General features: G+C 34.6%; 1 protein-coding gene across 6 annotated transcripts in view; it reads right to left on the bottom strand.

The window, feature by feature from the left end:
* LUZP2 (leucine zipper protein 2) overlaps nucleotides 1-12,993 on the bottom strand; it is a 589,723-nt gene that overhangs the window by 569,814 nt on the left and 6,916 nt on the right. The window lies entirely within an intron of this gene.

Below are 12,993 nucleotides of genomic sequence, written 5' to 3'. Positions count from 1 at the left end.
AGGCACAGACAGTATGACAGAGCTTCCAATATATTCTTACCTGAATATATGGCAGAGGTAAGAAGGCTACAAGTCCCAGGCTCCATTTTATATGGGACTAGCTACTCTACCAAGACTAGCAAATGGGGAGTATTCATAAAAGGAAAGCAGTGTGTCCTTCCTCCATGCTGCTATTTATAAGGATGATTTGAACTCTCATGGCCACCTTGGATCACGAGGGCAAAGACCTCGACAGAGCAACAAGCTGGAAGGAGCTGGGGTCATTACTGACATGGCTAACTTACCCACTTGGCACAGCAGCACAGAGTCAATGGCCAATGGTCCACAATACTTTTTTGGCCCACAAATATTTTAAATTTCTTTTAAAATTAGAATTTTTAAAAATGAATTTTTAGCTTGAAGTAGATAATATTAATATTTTAATCTTTATATGAACATAGTCACAAAACAATATGTTACATAATATAAATGTGGTATACGTATATATATTTAACAGAGTAAGGGTTGATGAAGTTTAAAGTAACTGAAGCCCATGAAAGTTAGAATGCAGCTGTTTGCCCACTTGCTGGCCATGGAGAACCAGCCAGCCCTGGATTTCCTACCTGTTATATAACTTATGTGTGAGAGAAATAAATTTATATCTTGTTTAAGGCATTGTAATTTGGGATTTTCTGACGCATTCCAAAAAACCTGAATCTCAACTGATTAAGGTGGCAAGGGTTGCAGGCAGGTACTTACAGGAACTTATGAAATGTACCCAAGACAATATAGAACCAAAGCCAATATGGCAAAACATGCCAAACATTGCATAGGCACCATCTTCTTTTGTCCTGCCAGGCTGGTACCTGTGGCTTCATCTTCCAAATATAAAAATGGGTAGCATCACAATTTAAATCCTCAGTACACTCTGCTCTTTCGTTTTCTTTCTTTAAGACATAAGAGCTAGCCATTCGGTAACTCTGCCTCCTTTGCACCCCAACTTTCAAGGTTCCAAAGCAACTTTGGTGTTGTGAATGGGGAATTCAGAGCGCTGGGTTTAAGCTACCTGGCTGCCATTACTAAAATTCTCTCCATCTATAAAATGAGGTTATTATGAATTGCTATATAAGATGTTGTGAGGAGTTATGAGCATGTATAACAATTAAAATTAAAACACTATAAAAATGCCAGGTATTATGTCTCCCTCACACATTGCCCACTACCTGTCAAAGCTGTCTTTGAGAATTCACTTAATGTTATGTCACCCAAGTAAAAGAATATATAGGGGAAATGTATACATTATTAAATTTGCAAGTCTATGCTCCTTCGAGAGAAAGGTAGATATAGAGGAAACACTGTAGTGATTACTGGAATCAAGCTAATGATAGTGTGTTACCAAATAAGCCTACTTTCAAGGATAAGTATTCAGAAAAATGCAAGGTATCTATGAGTAATATATTTAAAATATTTATTAAAATATGCATATAATATATACTACGGAATATATTTATATATTCTGTGTATAAAACATATAATATATGTTATATATAACCGTATTTTTAAGGATAAATATTCAGAAAAATGAAAGATGTCTATGAGTAATATATTTATTAAAATATGCATATAATATATACTACATAATACATATACACATTATATATTACATATATAATCTATATACTACATGATATATACTATACCATATATAATATATACCATATGTATACTATATATATCATCTAGTACATATTATATACTTTTTTTAGATACAAATTTCGAGGCAAATGTATCAGTCTATGAATGAGTTAATTCTAGAACAGTTATGACTGTACTATACTTCACAGTGCCATCTTCTGATTACCAGTGGAAGAACAGTTCCAGCCAAATGACTTTCTAAGAAAAATCTGGCTGTTATTATCATATGGTAAGGCTCTCAAGACAGACCAAATGTGAATGTTGAGTTTGTTGCTTTTCACATCTCTAAAACCAAAGGTGATCCTATTTCCTACATGGAAAGTCTTGAGGGTCAGCATGCAAACAGCGGGCAAGAACCTACTGTGCACTGAACCCTCACTCATCGCACATGTCGCGTGTGTATGACACAAGTTATTTGTCCCATCAGTCTACATGTAGTCCCAACAGCTCCTTAGTTTCTGAGTTACTTCCCAAATATCTAGCCATCAAAAATTTTATTGCTAACTTTTATTGTCTCAGGATTCTGACCTTGAATTAGAATCCTGAGTCTTATGTCTATTAAATCATGGGCTCAAGTCTCATCTCTACCCCCGTTTTAATTTTGTGACCTTAGATATGTCAACTTCTGTAATCCTTAATGTCTCATTTTGTAAAGCAAGCACTTCATAAGACACTGAAAAGCATTAAATAAAATAACCTTAGACAAATTTGTAGTACAGTTCTTACACATAGAAAACAAGCAGTAACCTTTAGCTACTGTTATAAATTATTTTTAAAAATTAAATTATGAGTCTGAGGAATTGAGACAGCTACCTGGAATCACACAAGTAGAAGATACCAAGCTATAATTAGAACACAGGTCAGCCTGATTCTACGCATTTGTTCCTAAGCCCCACAATTAACACTTGGAAGACATCTGGAGTCAGGCAGTAGAAAACCATAGTTCACTGGTATTTTTTAAAAAACAACGTCCACACATAAAGATATTACCATGCTAATATATGATTATTTTTCTTTTACCACAAAAACAAAATAAATATTTTAGTTAGAACTTTAAAGAAAGGATCTTCTGTCACCTTTAATTGTGAGCTTACCTGAGAAAAAGTAACATTTTGCCTTCCTTCTTTAACTGTATATAAAATTTTGGCTACTTATTTATTTGCGGAAGGGCATGCAACTAGAACCCACAAATGAAGCCAACACAAAAATTTAAGGCCATTCGAGAGCTTCACTTTATATCCTAGGAGGCACTGTAGTACAGTGATTAAGAATGTATGTTCTAGTGCCACCTGGCCTTTGAATTTCGACTCCACTGCTTACCAGTCATAATGTTGGCCAAGTAATCTAATCTCATGTGCCTTAGTTTCTACATCTATAAAATTAGGGCAACATCAGTAATCACCTCAAGGTTTATTGTAAAGATTAACCTGGTTGATGGTATTATATAATTGCTAAGTACTATTCATTTATATTATTATAAATATTATATTATTATTTATATTTTCTTTTGAGTTTCTTTTTTCACTCTAGGAGAATTAACTAATGATACAGAGGTTAGGCACTAGGGCAATGTGACTGGCATAGTTGCACATTCTATTTAATTCACACATTTCTTAGAAAAAAATGTTTAACATCATGCAAAACCAACCACCATTTAAGGGGAGTAGGGAGAAGATGACCAAAACTTTAATTTTTACCACATAAATATTACTTCTCCTCATTTTGAAAGCTCAGATTTCCTGCCCCAAGTAGCCTAGAACAAGCATTTATATGGCTTCATGTGTAGGTCTTGGTTTTTTTGCCTCTTTATTATATAACTTGCAGTGATGAAAGCTAGGGAGGGAGAGAAAGTTAAGAGGGAATTCTTTGTAGTTTATCTCAGACATTTCACCTTTTGTCTCATATTTTCTAAATATACTATGCCCCCTGATAAATCCATGTAAATATTTTACACAGTTTATTTGAGCATTTTCTCAGCCCTTTAAAGAAAGGTATGTGAGGCGGATAATTATTTTCATTTAAATTGACTGATAAAAGCAGCCTGGAGCACAATGAGATCCTCATTTACTAAATGTATTTATACACATGTGTAAAGGTGTGATTTTTGCCAAAACATCAACATCTTCTCATTCTCCTGACTTCAGCTACAATTTGCATGTTGAGTAAATGGTAAAGAGATGAAAGTATACTACAGTTTATAGTTCTGAAATACTAGAGCTGTGGTTTCTAAGCTCTCATATACATAGGAAGTTCCATATTAAAGTGAAAATTCAATGTCTAGGGTAGGAACTGAAACCTGTATTTTTAAGGACCATCACAGGTAATTATCATTCAATTAGAATGAGGAGCATACTTGGAGAAACTAAATTGAGAACATGTATTACCTGGCAAACTTTTGTATTTATAATAAAGGCTTTCTTTGGCTGATTTTCAAACTAATGAATATTTTAGCTGATTTATTTTAAGAATATTTTTAATGTACTCTATCTCACCTATTGAAAACATGCAGTCCTTTGCCAGTATGGTTTAGCTTCTGCTTTCTTATTTGTAGTACTGATTATTACTTTTCTTCACTGTACATTTATACAGAGACTAGATTCTATATAGGCAGCCCAATAGTTTCATTCATAAAGCCATTCTTAGAATAATGACCTAGGATCTGACCAATTTTTAGCTGGGGGAATATGGGATAGTCACTTACTGAGTGCAAAACTTAGGTGTCCCTAGTGATGAATCATATATGAATATAATGTGTTGTCATAGGTAAGGATTAAGTGACAAAGAGTAAGTAGCTAGCACTTCTACACACACGATTAGTCCTCAGAAATCTTGGTCTAACCTGTAGGTTATCATTCTATAAAATGGCAACTGAAATAAAGACATATAGAGAACACACAAAAGGGATTTGATATACTTCAATATCTTTCTAAACTGTCATGTTAGAAAAAGAAAAAATTGTCCCTCACTTTTTTGTGTGCATGCAGAAGGAGCTAACATTTTTCTCTGTGGCATCTGAAGGAAAAAGCTACAACAATATAAAGCTTCTTCAGCCCATATCTGTGTCTTCCTAAGATGTTACTCCAATTTTTCATGCATTTTCTTGTTTCTTTTATAATTCAGAGACTTTCCCACCTTTTCCTGCCCAATGCTTAGTTTACTTCAAAGGCCAGCAATAAATGACCACAAGCATTAGAAAAGAGAAAATTATATATAAAGAAAAAGCCAGTGATCGGTGCTTTCCCTTCCACTCTTATAGTCTCTTTCCAAGCACGCTACATTCCCATAGCTCAAGTGTGCTAAGTTTCTCCTTTCCTTCTACCATCCTAGTTCCTCTTCTGGACCATTCTCTGCAGGTCATGACCAAACTTATCCCATTGTAGGATTACTTAATTTTAGAAGTCCAGGATCTTCAACTTGTCAATTGTCTTGTTAATGTTATGCTGTCCTTGTTTTATGATTTACACATTTAGTCCTGCCACCTATAGGTAATCTTGAACAATGAATCCTCTTTAAAATAATTAATATGGAAATATAATTTTAACAATTATTTTATACCTATATTTAATATTTAACCATATTATAGCAACATAATTTGGAGCTTCAGGCACCAGATAGAAACGAGGTCAGGTAATACTGACTTTCCTTATGTTTTTTTTCTCTTAAAAGCCTTATAGGTGTTTAAATTAGTGTTCCCAACTGGAATTGGTTAAGATAATAGAGAATTGGCTTCCACATTGGCCCCAAATTATCTGCATGTTCTTGAAGGAAAAATACCATTTTATTTGGTTTTTTAGTTTGTAATAAAGGAGGTTAGGCATGAGCTCCACAAACTCTTCATCAACAATTCTAACTTGCCTATGCCACATGAGCTTTTCTCAATGATCTCTCTTGCTGAAATGCATGTACAATCTGGTAGGGTAAAATTTTAATTAGATAATGTAAGACTGTCGATATAGTGAGCTGTATTTCTCTGTGCTGGATGCTATTCTTTATACATTAGCTTATTCAATCCTCTTGACATATCTATGAGAGAGGCACTGTTAAATATGGCTAAGAGATGTTCATTGACATTCCTAAATTCATATAACAAGTAAGTCTGATTCAGAGTCTCCGTTTGAGCTCGGATTCTTTTGGATTTAACCCCATGCAACATGACAAACACCTCTTGTCATCTCCATTCCTCCCCTAAACTCCCTGACTCCATTTATCAGCACTCATGGAATAAGTGATTCTAGATGGTAACAGTATGTTTTGAATCAGAATCTGAAGGTCAGAAACCATCATAACCCTCTGGAGGACAGGCAGGAGGAAGTCAGAAGAAGTCACATCCTCCACAGGGGACATGAGATGAATGTCCCAGAATCTGATTTAGCCCTTACCAATACCTTAGCTCTGAAAACTAGTTTGGAAGACAGCGAGTCACTGCCCACTTTCAGTCTTACTCATTTTCAAGCAAGAAAGGAAAAAATAAAAAGAGGAACCTGAAGATGAGATGCCAAACGCTTGTGACCTTCAGTTATTAAATTATTGGTGAGAATTAGAAATTAGGGTAAAGCATTTTCTCTGCAGGTACTCTCTAAAATGCATTCTGTCACAGAAATGGGTAATGTTTCACAACTTCATGAAAGCCATTCATTGGGTTAGTTCCCTGCTTGCCCTGGTCCCAGGAGAAAATAAATTATAATTTTATAATTTTGGCTGTACTAGTCTAGAACTATGAAATTAATTTAAGGACTTCATTTATTTTGAATTTTTAAAAAAAGTATTAAATTACATGCTGATTGCTTGAGGTGTTCTATATAAAATAAACATATTAAATCATCATATCTATGTATAGTAATAATGAACACATCTTAGCATATTCTGAGGGACTACAAGGCACAGCTATGTGCCCTGAGACACACTTAAATACATTTTATTTAATTTTAATGGCCCTAAATATTAGATATTATTATTTTACTTTTTACAGAGGGGAAAATTAAGTTTCAGAATGGTTAAAGAACATATGCGAAGGCAAAGAGCTTATAACATGTGCAGGTGGAATATTCTACAACCATCTGAACCTAAAAATGTTATATATCTATAACTACATCATCACACAAACTGTGACGACAGTGTAGAGAAATGTAAACCAAAGAAAATGTAATGTAACCTTATATTAAAGCCAGGTATGAACATATTTAGGAACACATCTTTGCAAGATAGTTAGCATGCTGCCCATTGAGAAATACCACAGTTTCAGCACAGATTTATCAAGTGAGATTTATATCAGCAAATGTCTGAGAACTATTGTTACAGGAAATACTTTCAATGGAAAGATCTCAAAGGCACCAAAAATATCACCTTACAATAGAACTGAAAGGTCAGCAGGAACCATTATAGATGTATCTTATGGGAGGTAAATGGTGTGCAATGATGAGAACTCATTAATGACTCTGCTTTGAGTTTTGAAAATGACCTAGAATCTTATTTAGGCCAGCTCATTCTTCAAAAATCTACTAAACACAGGATGTTCAACTTCTTATTACTGTAATTCCCTTTGTCTTACGGCCTGTTGTTCTATGATGATTACATGTGGTGCAATAATTTGGTTTTAAGTTATTTTATACTCCATAATAACTAGAATAGTTATGGATTCTTCATAGGTACTAACTAGTCACATGTTGCTTAATTACAGAATAGCTATGTCATAGTGAACATTCACATAACAGAACAGAATGAATATAGTGGAAAGTTCTGGGTTCTAGTTTGTTTCCCTTTACGACCTTGGGCAAGTCTCAGTCACCCTGGGTTTCAGTTTTCTCACCTCTAAATTGTAGGGCTTTGGACTAGAACACATTCTTGTGTTCACAGTATGTTTCCCAATCGTAGGCTTTTTAAAGTACACTTAAAGAGGTTAAAACACTGGAAAGCAACACCAAACAATTCAGACATAATTGCAATGCAATCACTACCTACGATATAATTATGTCTCCTAGGGTTTATGAAAGAATCCTCAGAGAACACTGTTTACTTGGGTGACCTTCACCTTCTGTCTTCGTACTCATGAAGCAAAGTTCTTAGACGTCTTAGTAAATATTTGCACTTTCTCTGATGCAAGCTTGACATGATCTGTACCTTTCATCTACTCTTAGTGGTAAATTACACCGTTTTCTATGATCCACTCAGTTCATAGATGTCATTGTCAACACATTCACATTCACACAGTAATCTATAGCAAAATAAAGAGAAATATATTTTTCATGTAATAGTCAGAATGTTATTACATAACTGTGAAAAGTTTATGATAATGTATGTGCAAACTAGTTGATGGTCAACAACCACTAAAGCTATTTTAAAACTGACTTAGTATAAGATCCCTTTCATATGGTCATTTTCAAAACTATAATGGTTGGGCTGCCTCTATATCAGTGATTCTTAATTTGTTCTCCGTAGTAAAAAAAAAATGTCAATACTTTTATTCCTTTAATTTTTCTAAACATTTGTACCTTTTAAATGTTGCTGGTAAATGATGAAATCAATGAAGAAGTAGAAAATAAAGTCATAAAAACTTTCAAGTCTACCCTACCTATATAGTTTGAAAACTTCCACTTTTATTCCTTGACACTTGTACTCACAGCTTTGATTTCATATCAAAATTTATAGCAATTACATTTTAATTAGGTATACAAACAGACAAATATTCACTTTTATGCTAAATCTCATTCTAAGTCATTAAGTTAAACATTCCAGATTTTCATGGTGTTCACCAAAGTGTACAGCACCATCAAAAACACTTTGGAGGGGCTGGGCACGGTGGCTCATGCCTGTAATCCCAGCACTTTGGCAGGTCGAGGCGGGTGGATCATGAGGTCATGGGTTCAAGACCAGTCTGGCCAAGACAGTAAAGCCCCATCTTTACTAAAAATACAAAAAAATCAACCGGGCATGGTGCCAGGCGCCTGTAATCTCAGCTACTCAGGAGGCTGAGGCAGAGAATTGCTTAAACCCAGGAGGAAGAGATTGCAGGGAGCCAAGATGGCGCCACTGCACTTCAGCCTGGCAACAGAGCAAGACTCCATCTCAAAAACAAACAAACAAACAAAACACTTTGGAAAAAAACTAGCCTAATAACCAAATAACCCCCGTTACACCTCTGACTTCCTCTCTTCTCTACCAATCATTCTTTTCTTTTGGATGATGACTATGCTTCTTGTTAATTTCATGTCACCTAATTGATTTGTATCTATATTTTTTCTTTTTTCTGCTATGGCCAAATCAATCACAAAGATTTCATAAAAATAATATTAATAATACCATAATAACAGTATAGGCTAACCTGTGTTGAGTACTTAGGGAATATGCTAAACTGTTTCCACGGATGAACTCATTCAGTCCTTACAATTGAAGGCTGTTACCTTCTCAAGTAGGTGTTATGGGAAGGTCTGTGTTCTACAACAGAAAACTGGATAGAGAGGATAAGAAGTTTACCTAATAACATATAGTAAGTGTGGCAGGATATTGAGGTTGATCACAAAATATTTTTCTTCTCAATATCCTTGGAAAGTAGAAGTTGCCCCAGATACCACTTAACTGGCATTATTAACTCTTTGCTTCATTCACACTTAGAAATTTGTGTAAAATTTTGTTATTTACCCAATTTTGTTTTATATATCATTATTTGTATATATGACTAGATTATGGATATACATAACTAATCTATTGTTTTATTGCCCTGATGGTTCATGTAATAACTGACTGATAGCAGGCACATTCTTAATGCATGATAATGAAACATCAAAGACGTGTACAGGGATGAAGACAAGTTCAGAGAGTCTTTTTGGATTTCTCAGAAAAGGAACCATAATTTTAAACAGTACCTGTTTAATCAGGTTACTTAAATTATTTAGCACCATTTGTAAAAGGGATTTTAGCAAATCTTCTAGAAGTCACTGAGAAACAGCCGCACACATAGTTTCTTATAACACACACCAGAAAACATTATTTCATTAGAACCACGCATTCCTCATTGGTTTCAGTGATCTTTGCTTCTTAGTTAGAAGGTCAAGTTCTTCCTTTCAATTACATGGAGTTTGGTTAAGGACAACTGTACAGACAAATCAAATATTTGAGATGTCCCTATCATTAATCACAGAGAAAATTTAATCCACAAAGATAATCACCAGATATTTTAAAAACTGCTATTGGAAATAGGTGACTAAGGTGCAAAACTGCAGTGTGAGAAGTCAAAATATTTGTGTGTTAATATCTTCTTAAGAAAGCCATACTTCTATCTCATTTACATGGAAGGTACAATTTTTATCACAAATAAAGGAACGTAGGTAGCATCCTGTAAAATGTCATGTGTGGCAGACACTGTGCACAGGACTTAGGAAGCAAACCCATGTTGCCTCAAAATATTTCAGGAGAGTTAAGGTGAGACTGCTTCTTGCATCAAATTTATTTGGGTAAAAATATTTGTTGTGTGTTCTCATTGTGTTTATTGTGATTCTTGTCCTTTATTCTACAAATCAAGTTGATCTTGAGGTTAGTTTAATTCACGGAACAAATAGCCCGGGGCATCTTCAATATATAGTATCATCTAAAAATAGATTCCAAAATAAACATGTAGTGTGACTGCTGATCAGACGGTCCAGGAGAGACCTCTAAGGTGACTCCTGTTGGGAGGACTATAACCGACCATCTGCTCAAAGTTCTTGCTTCATGGAAAACCACCAGAAGTCAATAGACCTTCACTCCTCCCCTGCCATGTCTCTCTCCTTATTAAGTCATTTAAAAGTTAACAATCCAAAGGCATCAAGAGTATAACCACAGCGTAAAGGAACAGAGGTTCAGCAGAATAAAGCACGAGCCTTCTCCAGCACTCCATGGGTCCCTTTTCACCAAGAACTTCTAAAGAATTTTTCACCCTACCATTACTTTCAATACCTATACTGCTTCTTTCTGAAGTGAATTACTGCCTACCTTGCAATAGCAATTTAATACTATACAACAAGGCTATCTTAAAAGTATAGTCATTCTACTCCAAAGCTATTAAACCAACATATTTGCTTTCTTTGATCACATTTATTTGTGTACAGTTTAAATGAGTTTCTGTATTAGTTACATTATTCATATCACTAACTTGATTTTTTTGGTAATTTATATGCATTTTCTAAGCAGGAGAGACCATATGCCAGGAAATTAAACAGCTCTTTTTCTTTGTTTGTTTTTTAAAACTCTATGGGGTTTGCCAGTAAAACAGAGAAAAATGCTTGGCTTTTGTGTAAATTGAACATTTAGCTTTCTTTCAGGACAAATACATTAACTCTGATTGGGGGCCATTGATGATCGCTGTGATTAAATTATGGGATTTTGTGCTTCAGCATCTAAAGTTGCTTCAGAAAAGGTGAGAAGGAGGAACAAGCAAAAAGAGAAAGCTATTCAAAAATGTCTATTTAAAAGGCAGGATTGTTTTCTATTCAAAAATTTCTGTTTAAAAGACAGGATAGTCGCTGTGGGCTAGATACCATTAGACCTGTTTACAACACAGTCAAAAGACTACCTTTGCACCTGCAGCATTTGTTTCACTGAACAGATTACTTTAAAATACAACTGAACTTCAGACCTATTGGAAATAAAATAGCAAAGTATTAAGGCAATGCACTCAGAGAAATATATAATGAAACAAATATATATTTGCATTAAGAGTCTCCGCTCTGCATTCCCTACACTTTGGAAAGAGTTTGACAATAAAAGACAGGTGAGATTACCCAAAGGCTATAGGAAAAACTAGCAATTACCACCACCTGCTAATGCATCCAGCGTGATCTAAACATGTGAAATACCATTTGCTTCACATACAGGACTACTGACTAAGAAACTAAGTTAACAGAAGTCTTTGGCCAGAAAACCCACTGTCACAGGTGGCCATGGCTGAGCTACTCAGCTTTTCCCAGCAGGACAATAAGCTCATCCCTACTAACACAACTGTCCTTTCAAAGCTGCTCAGTTTAGGTTCTAATCTGCACATTAACCATGTGCCTATAAGAACTGTTAAATATTATACACAGAATGGCCTTCTGTTAGAGATCTTTAAAACATATTCTCTTCTTTGCAAAATGACACAGATAGTACCGCATTCCTTTTCATATTTGTTCAATATCACAGGGTATTCTGGGTATCCAGTAAAATGAATTCCTACAGAGTAATCACATTAATAAGATACACTACTTATTATAAACATTTCATTTTTTTCAAGCCCAGCATTCTCTTCTGGTAAAATTTAATAACCATAGTTTTCACATACCACAAGCATTGCAGAAGTTTCAAAGCTAAAGTGAACTAGATGATTATTCCAGTTTTTGTTGTAATAAGTGTGTTAACTATTTTTAAAGAAATTTATCCCTATCAAAATCAACACTTTCATGAAAGGAAAAGATAATGGCTTTTTGACCCTGTATTAGATATCGAACATTAAAACTTTGGATGCTAGAGACTATAGAGCTTTTTCATTCAATTTAATTATAGTATCCTTAAAAAGCAAATGTACTTTTGGAACTCTAGAGATGTTCACAGTCTAAAATCACTGTGGGCTGGATTTCTATTGTTTAAATATTTCCTATTATTTATGCATGTGTTGACTGTCATCTACTTAAGTGTCCAAAGTTAGAAAATTTCCTTTCTCTAGAAGACTAAATCACAACATAAGAGTGAACGGCAAGAATTTAAAGAATAACTGTGATGCATAATTTGTATTGAACTGTTGAGAGCTAACCACAAATATTAAAATGGGCTCTGTATTTAGAGCAACTAATTATAATACTGGGAAGCAAACTGGTTTTCTTTAAAACCATCTGCACTTTATGAGCTAAAGTGACAAGCAAACCTTACAGAAAATGAAGAATCAAACTTACATTTCATTTTAATCTGGGAAACTCACCTGGGCTTTGTTTGCAAGGAAAGACTAAATTTATCAATTATTGAGGGTAAATGAAATAGTGTCTACACTAAAAGGAAAGTTTGGTTACACAGGCCTGAAAGAAGGTGTGTAGATTAGGAACGGAATCAAGAATTTTACAGCCTTGATTTGTAAGAGAGAGTAAGTTTTCTTCATCCTTTTCCATTTCAGAATTAGAAACAACCCTATATCCCTACTTTATTTGCCATCAGATGCACAATCAAATAATGTTTCTATGCATGTAGACTTGAAAGGATCTTCATCCTGTGTGGGTTATTTTATTTTATAGTAGCCAAGGGAAAGAGGTTGCTGCCAATGTGATGCTAAGGGCATGCAGAATAAAGACAGTCCTGGGCAACTAAACAGTCCACCTTTGTGCT

Source organism: Pan paniscus, chromosome 9 (genome assembly GCF_029289425.2).
Source record: "Pan paniscus chromosome 9, NHGRI_mPanPan1-v2.0_pri, whole genome shotgun sequence".
Classification (NCBI taxonomy): Eukaryota; Metazoa; Chordata; class Mammalia; order Primates; family Hominidae; genus Pan; species Pan paniscus.
Note: the sequence above shows the minus strand (reverse complement) of the source record. Positions and strands in the feature narration are given on the sequence as shown.